The 22652-nt window shown below is 38.8% G+C and overlaps 1 protein-coding gene across 4 annotated transcripts in view; it reads left to right on the top strand.

The window, feature by feature from the left end:
- Window positions 1–22652, top strand: part of OCA2 (OCA2 melanosomal transmembrane protein) — a 399414-nt gene that overhangs the window by 46555 nt on the left and 330207 nt on the right. The gene's annotated exons all lie outside the window — the stretch shown is intronic.

The raw sequence follows: 22652 nt of genomic DNA, 5'->3' as shown, positions 1-22652 counted from the left end.
TGCTTAGCGAAATAAGTCAAGCAGAGAAAGACAACTATCATATGATCTCCCTGATATGAGGAAGTGGTGATGCAACATGGGGGCTTAAGTGGGTAGAAGAAGAATAAATGAAACAAGATGGAATTGTGAGGGAGACAAACCATAAGTGACTCTTAATCTCACAAAACAAACTGAGGGTTGCTGGGGGGAAGGGAGGTTGGGAGAAGGGGGTGGGATTATGGACATTGGGGAGGGTATGTGCTTTGGTGAGTGCTGTGAAGTGTGTAAACCTGGTGATTCACAGACCTGTACCCCGGGGGATAAAAATATATGTTTATAAAAAATAAAAAATAAAAAAAATAAAAAAAATAAAAAAAAGAATTTATGAACAGAGACTTCTCCAATGAAGACATACAAATGGCTATCAGACACATGAAAAAATGTTCATCATCACTAGCCATCAGGGAGATTCAAATTAAAACCAAATTGAGATATCACCTTACACCATTTAGAATGGCCAAAATTTACAAGACAGGAAACAACATGTGTTGGAGGGGATGTGGAGAAAGGGGAACCCTCTTACACTGTTGGTGGGAATGCAAGTTGGTGCAGCCTCTTTGGAGAACAGTGTGGAGATCCCTCAAGAAATTAAAAATAGAGCTTCCCTATGACCCTGCAATTGCACTCCTGGGTATTTACCCCAAAGATACTGATGTAGTGAAAAGAAGGGCCATCTGTACCCCAATGTTTATAGCAGCAATGGCCATGGTTGCCAAACTGTGGAAAGAACCCAGATGCCCTTCAACGGATGAATGGATAAGGAAAATGTGGTCCATATATACTATGGAGTATTATGCCTCCATCAGAAAGGATGAATATCCAACTTTTGTAGCAACATGGACGGGACTGGAAGAGATTATGCTGAGTGAAAGAAGTCAAGTAGAGAGAGTCAATTATCATATGGTTTCACTTATTTGTGGAGCATAACAAATAGCATGGAGGACATGGGAAGTTAGAGAGGAGAGGGGAGTTGGGGGAAATTGGAAGGGGAGGTGAACCATGAGAGACTATGGACTCTGAAAAACAATCTGAGGGGTTTGAAGTGGCAGGGGGTGGGAGGTTGGGGTACCAGGTGGTGGGTATTGTAGAAGGCATGGATTGCATGGAGCACTGGGTGTGGTGAAAAAATAATGAATACTGTTATGCTGAAAATAAATAAATTAATTAAAAAAAAAAGAACTTCACTGCTTTGCTGGTTTCATGGGGTGACCTCCCAAATGAACCATGTAACTCCAATCTTAGCCACTGTTCTGGTCAGCTTGGGCTGCTATAACAGAATGCCACCGACCGGGTAGCCCAAACAACAGACATTTATTTCTCACAATTCTGAAGGCTGAAAGTTTTAGATCATGGTCCTATTCAGGCTGCCAGCTGCTCCAACCCCCAGGAAGAGTTGTTTTTCCTTCTGGTCTTTCACTCAAGGAGGAAGGGCTTGGACTGTATTCACACCCATCACCCCATCTAGGTGAAGTAAGGCATGAGGTAGAGCCAAGAACAGGGATGAGAAGGAGGTGATCCCCACCACTATGGGACAGACAGCTACGCTGGGGCAGCCACACTGCCTTTGCCTTATTCACTTATTTTGAGCTTGGAGCAGGCAGTCTGCAGGTTTCTGCAGAACTTGGCCATGCTGAGTAAGCAGAGAGTACCTTTAAGGGCTCTTTCAATCCTGTATTTCTTCTGGAGACAACTTTGGGTGATGTAGGCAGGATAAGCATCAGTGGTTTGGTGATCTGGTAGTGTCCTCTCTCCAGTTGCCCATCTGAAGTCCACTGTCCTCCTGACTCTGCTGAGAGTTTGTATTGGGTATTGATGAGAGATGTTTTCAAAATAAAATTCATGCTTTGTTTGTGGCAGAAGTTATTCTCCTCTTAGGAAGATGTCATGCTAGGTGTCAATCTCACTTTCCACCAAGCATTACCCAGGTGTATAAATCTGTGGAGGTACATGAACTTAGGTAGAGAACAAGCCCCAGTGATACAGTGCTCACTAGACAGGTGCCCCTGATGCTCCACCCGTACTTAGGCCATCCCAAGAGTCCTGGGTTGAGAGGTGGGGCCCTCAGTACCTTGGAGGCACATTGGGAGGCCTTGTGCCATGGATTGGTGGCCATTGGTGGCCATTGACAGGATATGGGCAGGAATATGCCCTAAGGGTCAGCAAATGTCACTGTCATGAGGGGTCAGGTCAATCCAAATATGTGTGGGAGGTGCTATATGCATCAGAAAACAGGGGCATATCTTCCTCCTTGCCATAATTATGCTGCTCAACCAACAGGGATTGTGCAGCTACCTTTGGAGGGCCACCATAAATAGAAGAATGCAGGCATATATACACATACATGCACACACATACACACTCACTTGCATGCAACCGTATATAGACACATTTATATATGTATACACATATATATTTTATACATGTAGACACATATATACACATGCACACATTTATACATACATGTATACATTTAGACATACACCTGCATACACATGCATATGTGCACGTACATTCACACATATGAACATATTTATACACATATACATTACATCCATTTCTCACATATATATACATGTGTGCAGTATATACATACACATTTACACATGTATCAGAGACACATATACACACATATTTACATGCATACACATTCACATATACATACACATGCATACTTATTTATACATGTCATACACGAGCACAGTTGTTTCTTTTTTTTTTTTTTAAAGATTTTATTTATTTATTTGACGGACGGAGATCACAAGTAGGCAGAGAGGCAGGTGGGGTGGGGGGAGTAGACTCCCCACTCACCAGAAAGCCTGATGCGGGATTTGATCCCAAGATTTGGGATCATGACCTGAGCCGAAGGCAGAGGGTTAACCCACTGAGCCACCTAGCCACCCAGCCACCCCCCAGCACAGTTGTTTCTATTAGCCTGGGCAATTGTGGGTTAAGAAGACGGTGTACCAGGAATGGTCTGCTTGTCTGAGGGGTAGTTGAGAGCAGACCTCAGTGCCCTGCAACCTGTAATCAAACCTGGGGCTGCTGCTTATACCAGGTCTCAGTCTCCTTCCCTTTATTTTAAGGTGGGCGTACCAATAATCCATGTCTGGTGGTTACATGAGCATTATGAGACAGAAATAAATGTTCAGCATGGGCTTGGCTGGTTGCATAGTCTACAGGTGGTATGTTTGGACTCTGGAGACCTTACTAGCAAGAGCCTAGACTCATTTCAGGAGGTTAAAGGGAGGTAGTTATCACAGCTCTGAGAAGAGAAGCTATGCCCAGCACAGTGATCACTTTTTGGGCGCTATGGAGATAATATGAGAAACATCTGGAAATAGCCAAGCTACTTAAAGTGGTCTAATTTCTGTCACTCAGGCTGGGAGAGGGTTGTAGTGTGACACACTACTGGGATGAAAGAAGCATGGCATCCTCTAGGTCAGGCTGCTGAAGTAATGCCAGTGCTTTCTTGTCTCTCTGACCCTGATATCTCCTAAGACATTCTTCTTCCTAGGAGAGTGAAGGTGAGCTGGTGGCCATGGTGGCTTTCCCTGGCTCACTCACAGGGCAGCTTCCTGGTGATACTTCCTCACAAGAGGTGGACACTCCACATTATGAGGATGAACGGTACCAATGATGATAGCGGGTATTCTGGTAATGAAGCAGCTGTGGCTGCAAGTCTCTCAAAACAGCATTTTTTGGTGATTTTATGATGTTACTGTACTTTCATATGCATCTTAACTTAGGTGATTAGACAACTGCCTTTGGATCTGATTTTTGAGAGTGGAATCCCATTTAAAATTTTCATTTCTATCTATGTCTTAAAACTTGACTCTATTTTGAAGACTAATCTTCAATTCTCTGTGTGAAGCTTCATCTAGCAGTTCTTGTGGGAAGTCCTCTGATATCCCTCTGTCTGTTTTTTTACACTTTTACTTTGTGGTATGCTTGTTGGAGATTTACCTGCTCAATTAGGGGATGGGCCAACCAACTCAATTTTCATAATCCCCTTCCCAGAACAGTGCCTGGGTTAATACTCACAAAAGAACAACTGTAGGCTATTATGAAATATAGAATTCCAAAATTTAATATTTCTTAGTTTGGAATTTTGTCTATGCTTGTGAGCTTTCTTAATTTGAGGCATATACATCTGTGAAAAATGGAGAAATAGTATTGTAACATTTCATAGTATTATTATTTGCTTTGCATCTATTCATAGTTTATAGAGTATATGATAGGGTGGAATTATTTAGGGGGTTTATGGATTTATTTTCATGTTCTCCAATCAACTCTTACTGATTGCTATCTTTAACTGGCAGATTAACATTTGGTCAATTAGCCCTAAGGCCAACAGTGCTGGTAGTTAGACTGAAGTTGGGCACTGTATGATTCCAAGTTTAGAAGGGTCATGAACAGCCTATCAGCAAAGGCCCAATTATTTTTCTATGTGAATGTACTGTAATTAGAACACAGCTGTGAGAGTTGGTAGTTTACAAGTGTCTAATGAGCTATTTCCTTCCCCACTCACATTAGTTGGGGAGTTAATTGGGTCCATCTGGTGTATAATCCACAGTATCCTTGATATCTGTGATTTTATAAGCCTGTGGCAGACTTGGACTCTGGATTCATAAGGGGAGCTTTGGTGCTTGAGCTCAAAGAAGAACTGTAGTGAAGTTCAGGAAGGGTGATGCTGAGCTGGGCAGGAGGCTGCTTTGTAGGATTCTGCTGCAGGAGCTGAATCTTAGGGCTCAGAGTGTGAATGGTCCAGGCCATTCATCATCCGGCCAGCATATGAGATCCTGTTCCTGAGAGCAGTCCCAGTGCAGTTGGGCCACTGGGCATCAGATAAGAGGTCTTTCTCCATCTCCATCAGGCAAGAGGGGTTAGGCAGCTACAGAAGTCTGGCTTTTATTCTCAGAATGCATTCTGGAACATTCTGCAGAATGGTGTGCCAGAGAATACACAGCTGTGGGAAAGGTAGCGTGTGTCACACCTGGGGACGTGTGGACCAGAGCTGACAGAAACTGCGCAATCCTCACATGAGCAGGCCCTGCCTGCCCTCTGCTGGCAAGTGCCCCCAAAGTCCCAGCTTGTGTGTGTCCACCCTTCAGAGGCTACTCTGGAGCTTGGCCTCCTCCCTCCCAGGAAGGTTCTAGAAATATTTGCTTCTGTGATCAGGTTTATCCGAATTAAAAATAAGATAGGATCCAGCGAAGCCTCAAGGCGGGGGGAGGGGGGGAGATGGACAAATGTCTTCGCCAATTTTTCAACCACACTTGTCGCTTGCCTAGAGAGTTTAACATACTGGAAAGTGGTCGTGCTGGCAAACGGCGAGCTAGGTTGTCTAAGCCGTTCTCCCTGTCCTCGGGATGTCAGCGCACCGCTACGACTTTCTCTGTGTGTAAGACCTGCCGGATCACCTCACATCTCTTCTGGGGAGACTCCACAAGCGTCCACAGACCCCACACTGTCCTGCCTTAAGTCGTGTGTGCCTCCTTGCAGGCGCGCTACGTCCACAGAGGGCTCCCTCCTGCCTCGACCCCTCCGGTAGAGGCCCCGGCTGGCTGTGCTACCTCCACGCCAGGTCCGAGCTCTGCTCCGCTGTGGGCATGAGCCTGGCAGAGCCCAGGATACCGCGCCACGGGTGGAGCTGAGCTTGCACCCAGCTCGGAGCCTCTGTGCCAGGTTCTGCGGGACTGACACCAAGGAGGACCTGTTGGGAGGCGGGGTGGGTGGGTGGTGGTGGTGGTGGATAGGACAGGGGCTAGGGGCAGGATGGGAGAGAGATGGAACTGGATGGGGCTGGATGAGGCTGGGTTCAGGGCCAGCATTAGTTGCGTTGTATCTCCAGCGCTGCTCCTCCCCTGCACCGCCCAAGGTGTTTATCTGCATGGAACACATCTGTGTGATGGGTGTGGATCTAAGACCTTAGTACAGAAATAACCTCATTGCTTTATTTTTCAGCGTTACTCATTTTTAGCTACTCAGTTTTCTGCAGAGCTACTTACTCTGTTATCTTCTCACCTAGGAGATGGGTATAAAAATGCTAGTTTATATAAATTACAAGGTTTAAATTAGTTTTTAAAATTGTTTTCCTTGTGTTGCAATATGTAACATAAAAGTTGCCATTTTAACCTTCTTTAAGTATACAACTACTTGTATACTTAAGTGGTACTAATTACATGTGTGCAACCATCACCACTATCTAATTCGAAAACATTTTTCTCTCTCTCCACAGGAGCTCTGTATCCAGTAAGGAGTAACTCTCCCTCCTCCCTTCTTGGCCCCCAGTACCTCTAATCTACCTTCCATCTCTAATGAATTTATCTATTCCAGATATTCCATATAAGTGAAATCAAGCAATATTTGTCCATTTGTGTCTGGATTATTTACTTAGTAACAATATATATTTTTTAAAGTTCATCTATGTTGTAGCACGTATTAGAACTTCCTTTTTATGGGCAATTAACATTCTATTGTATGAATACAAATTTTGTTTATCCATTCATCTACCTACCTGTAGACACCTGGGTTCTTTCCACATTTTGGCTATTGTGAATAGTGCTGCAATGAACATTGTCATACAGTTATCTGTTTGCATCCCTGTTTTCAATTATCTTGGATATCTACCGAGCAGAATTGCTGGGTTGAGTGGTAACTTATATTTGACTTTTTGAAGATCTGCCAGAATACTTTTTACAAATATTTCCACACTTTATATTACCATTTCTAATGTATTTGGGCTCCAGTTTCTCCGTTACTTGCCAATATCGATTATTTTCTGTCCTTTTGATTTTAGCCATCCTTTTGGGTGTGAAGTGATATCTCATCATGGTTTTGATTTGCCTTTCTCTAATGATGTTGAGAGTCTTTTCCTGTGCTTCTGTCTTCTTTGGAGAAATGTCCATTCAAGTCCTTTGCCCATTTAAAAATTGGGTTGTCTTTTGTTAAGTTGTAGGAGTTCTTTATATATTCAGAGTATTAAATCAGGTATATATGAGTCAAACAATTTATCCCATTAAATAGGTTGTCTTTTCAATTTCTTGATAGTGTTCTTTGATGCACAGAGAATCATTTTTTAAAATTTATTTTTTTCAGTTTTACTGAGATACAACTGACAGAATTTAATTTTGATGAAGTCCAATTATCGGTTTTTTTTTTTCTTTTCATGCTTTCAGTGTCATATCTAAGAATCCATTGCCAAATCTAAGGTCATGTGGATTTACCTCCATGTTTTTTCTAGGAGTTTTATGGTTTTATCTAAATAGATGCTCGATTTTGAGTTATTTCATAAGGTATAAGGGATCCAACTTTATTCTTTTGCATGTGAGAATCTAGTTGTCTTAGCCCCATTTATTGAAAAGACTGTTCATTCTCTATTGAATAGTCTTGACACTGTTGTGGAAAATCAATTGGCCATAAATTATGGGTTTATTTCTGGATTCTTAATTTTATCCCATTAAGTTTATATGTCTATCCTTATACCAGTACCACACTGTTTATAGTACTGTAGCTTTGTAGTAAGTTTTGAAATCAGGAAATCTAAGTGCTGAAACTGTTCTTTTTCAAGGTGTTTTGGGTTTTTTGGAGCTCCTTGAGATTGCATGAGTTTGAGGACTGGCTTTTCCATTTCTGCAGAAATGGCCATGGGAACTTTGATAGAGATTGTATTGAATCTGTAGATTGTTTTAGTAGATTGTAGTATTTCTTTTAAAGATTTTATTTTATTTATTTGACAGAGGGAGACACAGTGAGAGAGGGGACACAAACAAGGCAGTGGGAGGGGGAGAAGTAGGCTTCCCGCTGAGCATGGAACCTGATGTGGGGCTCAACCCCAGGACCTTGGAATCATGACCTGAGCCAAAGGCTCAGATGCTTAATGACTGAGCCACCCAGGCACCCATGCCTTAGGGAGAACTGACATTTTAGCGTTATTAAGTATTTCTAGCCATGAACATGAGATGTCTTTCCATTTATTTAAGTCTTTTTAATTTCTTTCAGCTATGTTTTGAAGTTTCCAGTAAACAAATCTTTCACCTCCTTGGTTAAATTTATTTCATTAATTAATGAATCATTTAATTTAATTAACCATTAAATTAATTAAATTAATTATTAAATTTATTATTAGATAAATTTATTTTATTCTTTTAGTTACTGTTGTAAATGGAATCATGTTAATTTATTTTTCAGATTGTTCATTGTTGGTATGGAGAAATACAATACACTTTTGTGTTGCTATTTCACCTGCAACTTGCTAAATTCATTTGTTAGCTTTAGTAGTTTTCCTATGAAACAATTTTTTTGGGGGGATTTTCTATATGTAGGATCATAGGATCATATCATCTGCAAATGAAGATAGTTTTACTTTCTCCTTTCCAATTTGGATGTTTTTAATTCTTGCCTAATGGCTTCGGCTGGAACTTCCAGTACAGTATTGAACAACAGTGGTGAAAACAGGCATTCTTGATTTGTTCCTGATCTTAGCACGGAAGCTTTCAGTCTTCTCCCATTGAATTTGATGTTAGCTGTGTGTTTTTCACAAATTCTTTTTACCATATGAGAGAAGTTTCTTTCTATTCCTAGTTTTCTGAGTGTTCTTCCTTCTCCCAGAGAAGTTATGCTTAAGATGGAAGATGACAAGAAGACATAACCACTGGGGAACAGTGGCTGAGACCATGTTGTTCCCTAGAGACTGTTAAAGCTAAAAGGATTTTGTGCTCCCTTGCTCTGCCGCTTGCCAGGAGCCGGCCACCCGGGTTGGGAGAAGGGGGGTGGGGTTATGGACATTGGGGAGGGTATGTGCTTTGGTGAGTGCTGTGAAGTGTGTAAACCTGGCGATTCACAGACCTGTACCCCTGGGGATAAAAATATATGTTTATAAAAAATTAAAAATTAAAAAAAAAAAGCTAAATGGAGATTTATTTTGGAAAGATTTGAGGATGATACCATGAGCAGATGTTGATATCACGCTGGAGAGTATGAGATTCATCTTCTGTGCCAGTGTTTCTCACAGTGTGGTACTATTTCAAAATCCCTTGGGTGTTGTAAAAATATAGCTCCCTGAGCTATCCACTTTTCTGAATCAGGATCTGTAGGATAGGGTCATGGGAAATTGTCTTGAAGCAGAGTCTCAGAGGGTTTGCTTGTAGGCTTACAATTGGAAGCACTGTCACAGAGGAAGAGAATGGAATGAGAATGGCAGGAGGAGGATGTGTTGGCAGACTTGGGAATGGGAATCTAACACCCTTGGAATTTTCCTGATAATTCTAGGACCCCAGAGTTTAAAAAGAGGGTGATAAGAGGGAAACTTCAGCAAGTGGATTTTAGGAGCACACTAATCATTTGTAGGCATGCTGATTTGAAGTGTGAGCATGGCCAGACCATATTGTTGTCTATACATAGACATAGCTGTGGCAGCATCCCATCTATTGTGCTTAGGTGCATGGGAGATGCTAAAACATGCTAGTTTCTCCTACTCCATGGAATGGATGGCTTTCCCTGGCTCTAATCATGTGAGTTGTTATAGCTGATCTTGTCCCTCTATCTTAAGCTTGGTGTTGGTTTGTGCAATGCTAGGTATTGTTCTCATGGTATAGTTGAGGGGTAGATATATAAACAAGTATGCAAAGTGTGCAGTAAGTGACACAACAGAGGGGAGTGCAAGGTACAGCAAGGGCAGGAGTGGGGTGAGCTCTCCTGGAGGAAAATGGATCTACACAAAGGAACGAAGAGTGCCAAGAATGTAAATGGTTTTAGTCAATAAGTGTATTTCTTCTTATTGTCTTCAAAAGATAATAATTTAAAAAATAATAAAAATGCAGTACATGTTTTATAACACATGTAAAAGTATGACAGCAAGAGCACAAAGGTTGGGAAGAAAGAAAGGGGAGCATATTATTTTAAGTGTACCTTTGTGCATTATAGATGTATATAGTTATGAATACAAATATTAGTATTTTGTGTTAGAGAGGAACAGGTATAATACAGTTTTAACTTAGACTGTAAGAAGCTAAAGATGTATATTGTAAATCCTAAGGCAACAACTAAGCTAACAAGGAATTATAGCAAATAAGCCAGCTACAAAAGGAATAATATGGATCATACAGAATACTCAGTTACTGCAAAATAAGGCAGAAAAAGAGAAAAAGGGAGCAAGGAATAGATGAATAAATAGAAAACAAATAGCAAGATGGTATATTTAAACCTAAATATGCAATAATCACATTATATGAGAATGGACTGAATACCTTATGTATAAAGGAACCCACTTTATTTATTTATTTATTTGAAGATTTTATTTATTTATTTGACAGACAGAGATCACAAGTAGGCAGAGAGGCAGGGAGCGGGGGAACAGGCTCCCTGCTGAGTAGAGAGCCTGACCCGGGGCTTGATCCCAGGACCCTGGGATCATGACTTGAGCTGAAGGCAGAGGCTCCAACTCACTGAGCCACCCAGGCTCTCCCCCTCACTTTATTTTTTAAACAATATTTAATTAATTAGTTTGAGAGAGAGAGAGAGAGAGAAAGAACAGAAGGAGAGGGGGAGGGAGAAGCAGACTCCCCACTGTGCAAGGAGCCCAACACAGGGCTTCATCCCAGGACCCTGAGATCATGACCTGAGCCAAAACTTAACTGACTGAGTCACTCAGGCACCCCTAAAAGAACCCAGTTTAAGTATAAAGGCACAGATAGGTTAAAAGTAAAAAGAGGGAAAAAAACATACAATACTAAAATGGATACAAGAAAAGTAGAGTGGCTATATTAATATTAGAACAAGTGGATTATAGAGGAAAGAATATTACTAGGAATAAAGATGGCCATGTCATAAAGGGGTAATCTATCAAAAGGGCATAATACTTTTAAAAAAAATAATTTTTTAAAGACTTTATTATTTGTGTGAGAGAGGGGGAGAGAGAGAGAGAGTGAGAGAAAATGAGGGAGGGAGAGGCAGAAACAGGTTCCCTGCTGAGCAGGGAGCCAGATGAGGGACTGATCCCAGGACACTGGGACCATGACCTGAGTCGAAGGCAGAGGGTTAACTGACCAAGCCACCCAGGTGCCCCAAAAGGGGCATGGACTTAAGAAGAGCTATGACATTTATGAAGCAAAAAGTGATAGATCACAAGAAGAAATAGATAAACCCAAAATCATAGTTGGAGATTCCAGGACCTTCTCTCATTAATTGATGGAACCCCTGAAGCCTGGAATTATTCAAATGTATGTCACACACAGGGGAGAGATTTGTGGTGTATAGAGAAATTTGGCGCGGTCCATCATTGTCTGTGATGTTTCCGATCCATGTGTCTGCTCTAGGCCACCAGGATGAGTATCTCCTCTATCCAGGCAGTTTTCTAAGAAGAGCTTAGGAAATAGACTAAAATATGTTGCCAGCAGGGTCTATCTAGGAACATGAGATAGGGACTAAATCTGCCATGTACACTTGAATATCTTGTTGATTTCAAATTAAAGGGAGGTCAGAAAAGTTTGTTAAAAATAGCCTTCCTTTTTCTTATATGGGATATCACTGCTGAGCATATGGTATACATGCACACACAGTATCAAAAATATTAACAAAAAGTGTAAAATGGTCTTCCAGAGAGCTGTCTAACCCATCAAAATAATAATGATCTTATGTTTCATACGGTAATATATTAAGACACTTACAGTTAATCTGTATTCCTATTAACAATGCTGATTTTTTTTATCCTTGGACTCACACATTCATTGGTCTACCTGGGAAAAATGACTATGAAAGAAAAAAATCTAGCTTTTCTCAGGGCCCATACTCCTTTCATTAACGTGAGGTCTTATATCATCTCCCTTGAAAACACACAAGTCTCTCTGGTTTGTTTTGGGAGGAGTATACTTTTGTTTTTTTAGGTAATAGAATAGAAATGACTTATCTCTTTAAAAACCAGATTTGTCATAAGCCTATCCAATGTTAATGATTTATTTTCTGAATTTTCCAGCCAATTGGAGTGAATGTTAGTCTGATTTCCTCTCACAGGTTTTTTTCTGATTAAAAAAATCTTTCCAAAACGGATTTTTTGCTTATTTGGTTGAGATTTTAACACTTTTTATACTGCAGTGAATTTTCCAAATGGAAGTCTTTCCCATTCCAACCATCTGCTTTGAAAAAAGGGATTGCATCTTTTATGTCCAAAGTATTACTTAGCCCAAGGACCAGCACTTCTATCTTGCTACATTTGTGTTAACCCTGGAAAAAATGGGCACCAGTCTTTTTTTATTGTGATTTTTTTGGGGGCTATACTGAACAATCACCGTCTTCTGCTGCAAGCTAGCTAAGGACAACCACGCATGCTTGGCTTTATTACTAATATGTCTACTTTGTATGCCTCACTGGGCCCAGTCACCACCTGACTGTTGCAAGCCCATCTTTTTAAACTACAAACCTGAACTGTAAACTGCAAAAATCACACCACCAGGCCAACTAGCTATTTGAACTATTTTCCTTGGGGGAAATAATTCAAATTGGATCTTAAATGCATCTGATTGTTTTTAATTCAAGTAAATCCTTAAATTGTCCTGGTAAACCTCCGTCAAAAAGACTTCCCCAAGCCTTTGGGTATCCTGTTAACCCTTTGTGTGATGAGTAATATCCATTCATATTTAACATTCTTGTGTTAACTGTACTTACACATCTTATGGGAAAATTTTTAAACAGTATCTAGAAATTCTTTTTAATATCAAGTTGCACCATCTGTAGCAAAACTAGTTGTTTAAACAAAGATTAACATGAACATTATTTTGGCAAACAGAAAGTGAAAGGACTATTTATTTATAAAGAATGAATTTTTAAAATTCCCTTTTTCTACTTCTGCATAATGTACAGGACCTCTTGGTTTGGTGACTCTTTTGAGACTTAAGTGGTTCTGTAATACCTATTTTCCCCTTTGGCTTGCTTGGTTTTAGGAGGCTTTTAAAAATAATTATTTCCTAGACTAACTAGGAATGATAAGTGGAAACAATCAGTTACTTGAAAATATCATGAGATACATATTTTAAATATATTATGAGAATATATTATTTTCATTCTCTATTTCAGGATATCAGTACAGCTTTCCATCTTACCATTTTTTGAATTCCAATTTTCTACCTGATCATCTCTATGTTATTTCTTTTCTGTGTATAACTTCCCTTCTGTTACAACTGATAAATTCATTTTTCCTTTTAAATAGTTATATGGGGGTGCCTGAGTGGCTCAGTTAGTGAAGCATCTGCCTTTGGCTCAGGTTGTGATCCCAAAGTCCTGGAATCAGGTCCCACTTTCGGATCCCTGCTCAGCAGGGAGTTTGCTTCTCTTTCTCTCTCTGCTGTTTCTCTCTCTCTGTTAAATAAATAAATAAAATCTTTTAAAAAATAAAATAAAGTTAAATAAATAAAATCTTAAAAAAAAAAATAAAAGAAAAAGAAAACGGGTGCCCGGGTGGCTCAGTGCGTTAAGCCTCTGTCTTTGGCTCAGGTCGTGAACTCAGGGTCCTGGGATTGAGCTTCACATTGGACTCTCTGCTCAGCAGGGAGCCTGCTTCCCTCTTTCTCTCTGCCTTCCTCTCTGCCTACTTGTGATCTCTCTCTCTTTCAAATAAATAAATAAAATCTTTTAAAAAAATAAAATAAAGTAGTTATATGCAACTGATAAATTATTGAACACTGCATCTGAAACTAATGATTTACTATATGTTGACTGATTGAATTTATTTTTTATTTTTATTTATTTTTTTTTTTTTAAAGATTTTATTTATTTATTTGACAGAGAGATCACAAGTCGGCGGAGAGTCAGGCAGAGAGAGAGAGAGAGAGAAGCAGGCTCCCGCTGAGCAAAGAGCCCGATGCGGGGCTCGATCCCAGGACACTGAGATCATGACCTGAGCCGAAGGCAGCGGCTTAATCCACTGAGCCACCCAGGCGCCCCGACTGATTGAATTTAAATAAAAATAAAATAAAATAGCATGTAATATTTTATGTAGACAAAATAATATATGTGATGTGTCAGTAAGTTACTTTTTAATCCCCCATGATCTTCTTCATTATTTCTTATATTCCACATTTGGGTGAATATCGGTAAGTTATGAAGTTTAATTTTCATAAACCAATTGGCACCTCTTTTGCCTGATCCCTTTGCTTCCTAATACGGGGACTACTTCCTGGAACTTTGTATTTATAATTCCTCTGTGTGTGTGTTTGTATACACATCTCTCTCTCTCTCTCCCCATCTCTTTATTTATTCTATCTAAAACCATGTAAAAGGATCCTAAACAAGCTTATTTTTAAGCTTTATAGAAGTTACATCTTACACGTATTCTTCCGTGAATTCCTTTCTTCACTCAACATTATGTACCTAACACTTACCCATATTGCTTTCTTTAGCTGTAGTACATCCAGTTACACTGCTGTGTAAAATTTCATCTGTATGAATATTCTACTGCATATTGATTTTGTATCTTCCAACTTTGCTGAATTTGAATTTATTAGTTCTAACAGTTGTGTGTGTGTGCATGCACGTGTGTATAATCTTTAGAATATTCTACATATAAGATCATGTCATCTGTGAACAGAGATAATTTTATGCATTTCTTTCCAATTTGGATGCATTTTATTTCTTTTTCTTGCCTAATTGATCTGGCTAGAGCTTTCAGTACTACACTTGTTAGAAGCAAAACAGGTATTCTCAAATTGTTCATCTTAAAGGAAAATCTTTCAGTATTTCACCTTTGGGTATGATGTTAGCTGTTTTTTATGGCCTTTATTGTGCTGTAGTTTCCTTTTATTCTTAATTGCTGAATATTTTTATAAGGAAAGTGTGTTGAATTTTGTCATATACTTTTCTGCATCAAGAGATGATCATGTGTTTTTTTTCCTTCACTCTGTTAATGTGTGTTTCATCAATTGATTTTCATATTTTGAACCATCCTCAAATACCAGGAATTAATTCCCCTTGGTCATAGTGTATAATCCTTTTAATATGCTGCTGAACTGACTTGCTAGTATTTTGCTGAGGATTTTTTGCATCAGTATTCACCAGGGAGGTTGGTCTGTGGTTTTCTGCTCTTGTAGTGTCTTTGATATCAAGGTAATGCTAACCTCACTGAATAAGTGTCCCCTCTTTTTCAGTTTTTTAAGAGAGTTTGAGGAGGTGATGTTACTCCTTCCTTAAACCTTTGGTAGAGTGCATCAGCCAAGCAGTCTGGTTCAGGGCTTTTTGTTGTTGTTGGGAAGTTTGTTCGTTTGTTTTTTTTATTTTAAAATTTTATTTATTTTTTTAAGTTTCTTTTCAGTGTTCCAGAATTCATTGTTTATGTACCACACCTAGCGCTCCATGTAATACATGTTGGGAGGTTTTTGACTACTGATTCTATTTCTTTTTTTTTTAAATTAAATTTATTTATTTTCAGCATAACAGTATTCATTATTTTTTCACCACACCCAGTGCTCCATGCAATCCATGCCCTCTATAATGCCCACCACCTGGTACCCCAACCTCCCACGCCCTGCCACTTCAAACCCCTCAGATTGTTTTTCAGAGTCCATAGTCTCTCATGATTCACCTCCCCTTCCAATTTCCCCCAACTCCCTTCTCCTCTAACTCCCCATGTCCTCCATGCTATTTGTTATGCTCCACAAATAAGTGAAACCATATGATAATTGACTCTCTCTACGGCCATACCACCCTGAACGCGCCCGATCTCGTCTGATTCTTATTTAGTTGTAGGTCTATTCAGATTTTTCTTCTTCTTCATTATCAGTGTTGGTAGGTTGTGTATAGATAGGAATTTACCCATTTTGTCTAGGTTATCCAATTTGTTAACATATAATCATTCAAACTATGCTCTTATAATCCTTTTTTCCCCCTGTAAAATGGTAGTAATATTCCTGCTCTCATTTCTGATTTTAGTGATTTGAGTTTCTCTCTTTTTTTCTTAGTCAATCTAGCTAAAGATGTGTCAATTTTATTGATCTTTGTAAAGAACCTACTTTTGGTTTCACTGATTTTCTCTATAGCTTTTCTCATCTTTATTAGTCACCTCTCATATTTATTTTCTTACTTCTTTCAGATTTTGAGTTTAGTTTATTTTTCACTTTCAATTTTTTTAAGGTATAAATTTAGGTTGTTGATTTGAGATCTTTCTTCTGTTTAAATGTAAATACTTACAGCTATAAGTGTCCCTCTTAGTACTGCTTTCGGTTCATCCTATAAATTTTGGTATGTTGCATTTTCATTGTCATTTGTCTCAGGGCATTTGTCTTAAACTGTATTAGTTTGCTAGGGCTGCCATAACAAAGTGACATGGAAAGGGCATTTTAAACAACAAATTTATTTCCTCATAGTTCTGGAGGCTGTAAGTCCAAGATCACGGTGCTGACAAGGTCAGTTGCCTCAAATGCCTCTCTCCTTGGCATGCAGGTGGCTGCCTTCCTATTGCCCCTACACACTGTTATTGTACATGAGTCTTTGGTGTCTCTTTCTGTATCAAATTTCCTCTTCTTACAAGGACAGTAGTCAAATTGGATTAGAATCCACCCTAATGACCTCATCTAACTTAATCACTTATTTAAAGATAACTCCAAACACAGTTATATATAAGGTACTGGGGGTTAAAACTTCAACGTATGAGGGGCTTTTTTGGTTGGAGGGCATACACAATTCAGCCCACAGAAGATATTTTCTAATTTCCCTTGTGATTTCTTCTTTTACCCATTGGTTGGTTGAGTGTTTGGTTTAATTTTCATGTATTTGTGAATTTTTCAGTTTTCCTTTTGCTATTGATTTAAATAGCAATAAATTGGAAATTTAGGGAATTTCTATTCCCTATAGCTATAAAATAGCTATAAAACTAGCTATAAAATAGATATTTTATTGATTTGCTATTGATTTAAAAATAGTTAATTTTACTATGATCAGAAAAGATACATTGTATCATTCCAGTCTTTTAAAATTTATTAAAACTGGTTTCATGGCATAACATATGGTCTATCTTGGCAAATGTTACATGTGTACTAGAGAGAAATGTATAATTTTGCTGTTGTTGGGTAGGTTGCTCTCTGTAGGTTTTTTAGGTCCAGTTGGTCTATAGGGTAGTGTGAGGCCTCCAGAGCCATATGTATCTTTTGTTTGATATCTAACCATTATTGAGAGTGGGGCATTGAAGTCTCTAGTCATTATTGTGGAACTATCTATCCCTTCAATTTTAAGTTGTCTGCCTCATATCTTTTGGAGCTCTGATGTTTGGTGTATATTATTTATGATTGTTATCGACAGCATATAGTTGAGTCATATTTTTTGTTTTGTTTTGTTTTGTTTTGTTTCCGTTTTAATCCCTTTGATTATATGCCTTTTGATTGATAAGTTTAGTATATTGGTATTTAAGGTTATCATTCATAAAAACAGAACTACTTTTGGCATTTTGTTTTCTGTTTTCTGTTTTGTCCCTCATTTCCTTCATTACTGTCTTCCTCCTTTACTGCCTTCCTTCGTGTTTAGTTGACTTTTGTAGTGACATGTTTTGATTCCCTTCTCATTTTCTTGGTGTATGTTTTATTATATTTTCTTTGTGTTTACAGTGACAATTAGGTATGACATTCTAAAGTTATAACAACCTAATTTGAATTGATACCAACTTAACTTCAACTGCATACAAAAATTCTGCTTCTATATAGTTCTGCTGCCCTTTGTTATCGATATCACAAATTACCTTTTTCTACATTGTGTACCCATTATCATAGATTTATAAGTTTTTATGGACTTATTTTTTAAATCTTGCAGAAAATAACTAGTGGTGTGTTAGGCTGAGGAAGTGGGAAACAGCCTTCATGATTACAACTGATGATAGACATTGTCTCTGAGCAGCCTGAGCTGTAGGTTCTCTTTTTTGCAGTTAAATAAACTTAAAAGCCCGGTTATGCTTGCAGAGAACAAGGATAGTTTCTCTGAAGCTCTGTATATATCTGGGTGAGAAATCACAGTTTCCTCCCAAATCTTCTAAAAAATGGCACATGAGTGGGTGGCAGGTTTGCTGCTCACTTTCCTTCCTCAGATCTGCTTTCTGTCAATGGACACACTTGGCTGTTGTCCGTGTGATCACTTTTGGGGCAAATCCAGCTTTTCCTAGCCTGCTGGTTTGCTTTTTTCCTTCTGGAAAGGTATCTTGGACCAGTGAATCCAGGATAAAATAGGCCAGAAACAAGAGTCAGAGATAGAGAGGGAAAGAGAGACAGAGGAAGGCAGTGGCATCATTTTGCACTCCTTGTTACTGGCTCTGGATTCCCTGCCAAGCAGAGCTGGCTTCTGTCCTGTATTGATGGTGTCTACATGATACAGAGATTGAGGAAAGAATGAGATCAAACCACTTTCTCTACACTGATGATCAAACCATTACCTCTCCAGCATGTTCTTTGCATTAATCATTGTCTCATATCTGGTCTTTAGAAATGTGAATCTTCTCAGAAGTGTTTATTAGGTATTTAATATTTTTAACATTCTTAGATACTTTTTTCCTTGATAAAATGACATAAGTACCATAGGACTACCCAGTGTTTGGATCTAGAAAGAACTAGGGTGTCTGGAGCTAAGATTACGGTTATAGACAGTTGAGGGCTGGGAGGTGTTGCAAACACACTGTATCCATCTTGCGGGTTGGCATAGATGGGTCTTATTTACAATCATGGCAGCAAGGTTTCTTGATAATGGTGGACCTGAATCAATTCTAGCTGTTTAAAATTTACTGCTTAAGGGACAAGGGGTGTTAGAGAGGAGAAGGGAGTTGGGGTAAATTGGAAGGGGAGGTGAATCATGAGAGACAATGGACTCTGAAAAACAATCTGAGGGGTTTGAAGTGGCGGGGGGGTGGGAGGTTGGGGTACCAGGTGGTGGGTATTATAGAGGGCACGGATTGCATGGAGCACTGGGTGTGGTGAAAAAATAATGAATACTGTTTTTCTGAAAATAAATAAATTGAAAAAATTTTTAAAAAATGCCAAAAAGAAACCCAAAAAGTGTGTCATAAGCTCCTAAGACAGGTGTCACCCACATATGACTCATCTGTTTCTCCACAGATAAAACAAAATATTTAAAAAACAAAACAAAAAAGAAATAAAAAAAATAAAATGTGGCTAATACCCAGGGCTTTGGGGACAAGGATTTGTTCTCTTCTATAACTGAAAGGCATAGTAAGGCTCTCTGTGGACCATAAGCACCAAGATACTTCTTGCCCAGTGACTCCACTTCTAGGATTCTGTCCTAGGAAACTTTTGGAGGCACATACAAAGACTTATCTACTAGGACTTTCATAATGTTTGTTACTTATATTAGTAAAGAAGTAAAAATTCCCTAAATTTCCAATAGCAGAGAATGGTTATGCTTAATATGGGGATCCACGTAATGGAATATGAATATTGTAGAATAACATTTAATAACACAGAAATGTTAATGACTTATCTAAGTTAAACAATTAGAGAACAAAGCAACTTATTTGTTTGAATGTATGTCTGGAAACTCATATATTTGAGGATGACTTTATTGTTTTTTTTATTATGTTCAATTAGCCAACATATAGTACATCATTAGTTTTAGAAGTAGTGTTCAACAATTTGTTAGTTGCATATAACATCAAGTGCTACTTTAAAAATATTCATTTATATGTAGAAAACTAAAGATTGAAAGGATGTTCTTTATTTTTTATTTTTTAGCTCTTTACTTAAATTCCACGTAGTTAACAAACATTGTAATATTCTCAATATAGTAATTCAACACTTCCACACAACACCTGGTGCTCCTCATGACAAGGGCACCCCTTAATCTCCATCACCTATTTCACCCATCCCCCCACCCACCTCCCCTCTGGTAACCATCTATAGATAAGCGTGTATCTTTGAAATACAGAATTATATATAATAATTTTATCTGTTATCCTCTTCTGTAGTTTCCAAATTATCCAAATAAGTATTGCCTGCTTATAAGTTTACAGGCATATATGAATTTTACACATGTATACACAGAGTTGTTGAGACACTAGGAAAATAGACACTTGAATTTTGTGAATTTTGACAACAACCTGGGCTTAGATATGAAGTCAGAGAAATGTCAATGAGATTTTTTTTCAGAAGGAAAAAAGTTCAGGAATAATATAGATCTCATTAATATTTTCTACCTTAATTAAGTCAGAAAGAAAAATCACTGTGAAATACGTTTCTTGGGTAATCCTGAATCTTTTTTATATGCAGTTTGTGAGTTTTCTGTCTTCAAGGACAGAAGGTCAGGGATCCTGTGAAGTAATTTGGTCTGAAGCCCTCTCTGAGCCTCCCTTCTTTCCAAAAATGAAAAGGACTGGGAACAATGGAAAATAATGCCTGGACAATGTAAAATTAAATTTAAATTTGGAATAGCCTGAAGCCTTTGGGAAATTTCCTAGCAAAACTAATTTTATTTTTGGCTCTTTAGAATCATAACTAAATATTAAAAAGCTTAGAAACTACTTCCTATATACTTAACTACAATTATAAAATACTGTGTGTAAACAAAGTGCAATAGAAATGTTAAAAAATGAAATCAGCCATCTGTCCCTCTTTTGCTCAGCTTCTTTATTCTCTGTCATTTGGTCTTCTATATCACTAATTCTTTCTTCTCCCTCATTTATCCTAGCAGTGAGAGCCTCCATTTTTGATTGTACCTCATTAATAGCCTTTTTTTTTAAATTATTTTTTATTTATTTATTTATTTATTTTTTTATTTGTCATAGAGAGAGAAGCGAGAGCAAGCACAGGCAGACAGAGTGGCAGGCAGAGGCAGAGGGAGAAGCAGGCTCCCTGCCAAGCAAGGAGCCCGATGTGGGACTCGATCCCAGGACGCTGGGATCATGACCTGAGCCGAAGGCAGCTGCTTAACCAACTGAGCCACCCAGGCGTCCCATTAATAGCTTTTTTTATTTCAACTTGGTTAGATTTTAGTTCTTTTATTTCTCCAGAAAGGGCTTTTATATCTCCCGAGAGGGTTTCTCTAATATCTTCCAGATGTGTTCACCTCAGAGAAAATAAAATGGACTTTGACTTTTCCCCATTTTTGATTTTTTTCCTTCGTGGCCATAAGGTGAATTCTCAGCATTGTTCAATGTGGCACTGCCATGAGCTTTGCGGAGAGCCTGTGGATAATGCTTTCTAAGGAGCAATGGCACCTCCATTCTCTTGAACATGCTCTGCTCTTCAGAGGGTAGGTGGTATTTCTGAGCACATTATTGATCTGATAATGATTTACAAAACTGTTTCATGGAGTCAAAAAGGCAACTCATGCAAATAAGCTATGATTACTGGGATTAAACAAATTCATTAAGTATTTAAGCACTGACATTGAACAGGGTACCAGTCATGGTACCCAATAAAACAAGATGGAAATATCATGGCAGCCATTCATAAGAGGCTCACAGTGTTATAGAAATAATTGAATTGAATTGAAGCCAAACTATGCTTACCATTTATATCTCCTAATTTAGTGTGACTCACTTTAGTGAGTTTTTCCTTTTAATCCACATTATACAGATGAGAAAATGGAAGCTCAGAGTGGTTAAATAATGTGAGTGAGGTCTCGGTAACAGTCACCTTTCCCAGGAATGCTATCTAACAGACCACCTCAGGGAGTAATGGAAAACACTGGTTATTAGTTGACTCATTGAGACATTTATCTAAATGTGCCTAAGGCCCTTCTTTATTTACAGTTATGAGACATGAAAAATTTAAAACCCAACTAATTGTTTAAACCACTTTGAGCAGCTAACAGTTAAAGTGTATAAATTGTTAAATCACTCAAGTGGAATTCATCTTCCATCTTTGCTCTCATGTGTGCTAGTTAGGGCATCTATTCTATACCTTGTTCTCTGCTGTGCTCTTCTTCCTGGCTATTTAAGCTCCTGAAGACAGAGTCCTCTCTTATCTGTGTTCCCCAGTAAAGTATGCAGGGCTGCCCAGAGGTGTACTCAGAGAACACATTGCTGGCCCAAGACAGACTCCCTTCCAGGCTCTGGTGTGGAATGGTAGGTGTGGTTGGGCACAGCTCAGGGCCCTGGTTTTATCCACCCATGAGACCAGAGTCTTATTGTCTGTTGTCACAGGTGCATGCTGGAATGAAAGGAGAAAGAGGGTGGAAATATATTTTTTTCCTTTCTCTGCCTTTACTGTTATTGTCCCTGGTGAGTGTTTCACGGCATCCACAGCAGCTCTGTGTGGCCTGGGATCCTTTAGGAAAGGCAATGTATTTGTGTGTAAAATGACATATTCCCAACAGTTAATAATGAAAATTATTACTGCAGCTTTTCATGAAAAGCTGGTTGCTTTTAAACATCACGTGTCCTTGAATGAGGACCATATATGTTTGTGGGCTCTCTTGTGCTCTCTTGAGCTCCTGATTTGGATAAGTTTATGGTAGCCCTTCCTCTAGTGCAGGCCAGCACAGTGGAGGGGGTGTCCCTATAGTGTGAAGCTTGGCTTTGTTTCACTTGTGGCTTCCATCCCCATGAGAGATCCATCGTTGCCATTTTGTCATTTCATTTTGACCCCGTGGGTGCTGAGTTTTGCTGGTCTTCAATGGGAGCCAGTAGGATTTTTTTT

This window comes from Mustela erminea, chromosome 5, assembly GCF_009829155.1.
Source record: "Mustela erminea isolate mMusErm1 chromosome 5, mMusErm1.Pri, whole genome shotgun sequence".
In the NCBI taxonomy this organism is placed as follows: domain Eukaryota; kingdom Metazoa; phylum Chordata; class Mammalia; order Carnivora; family Mustelidae; genus Mustela; species Mustela erminea.
This window is presented reverse-complemented; position numbering and strand designations above follow the sequence as displayed.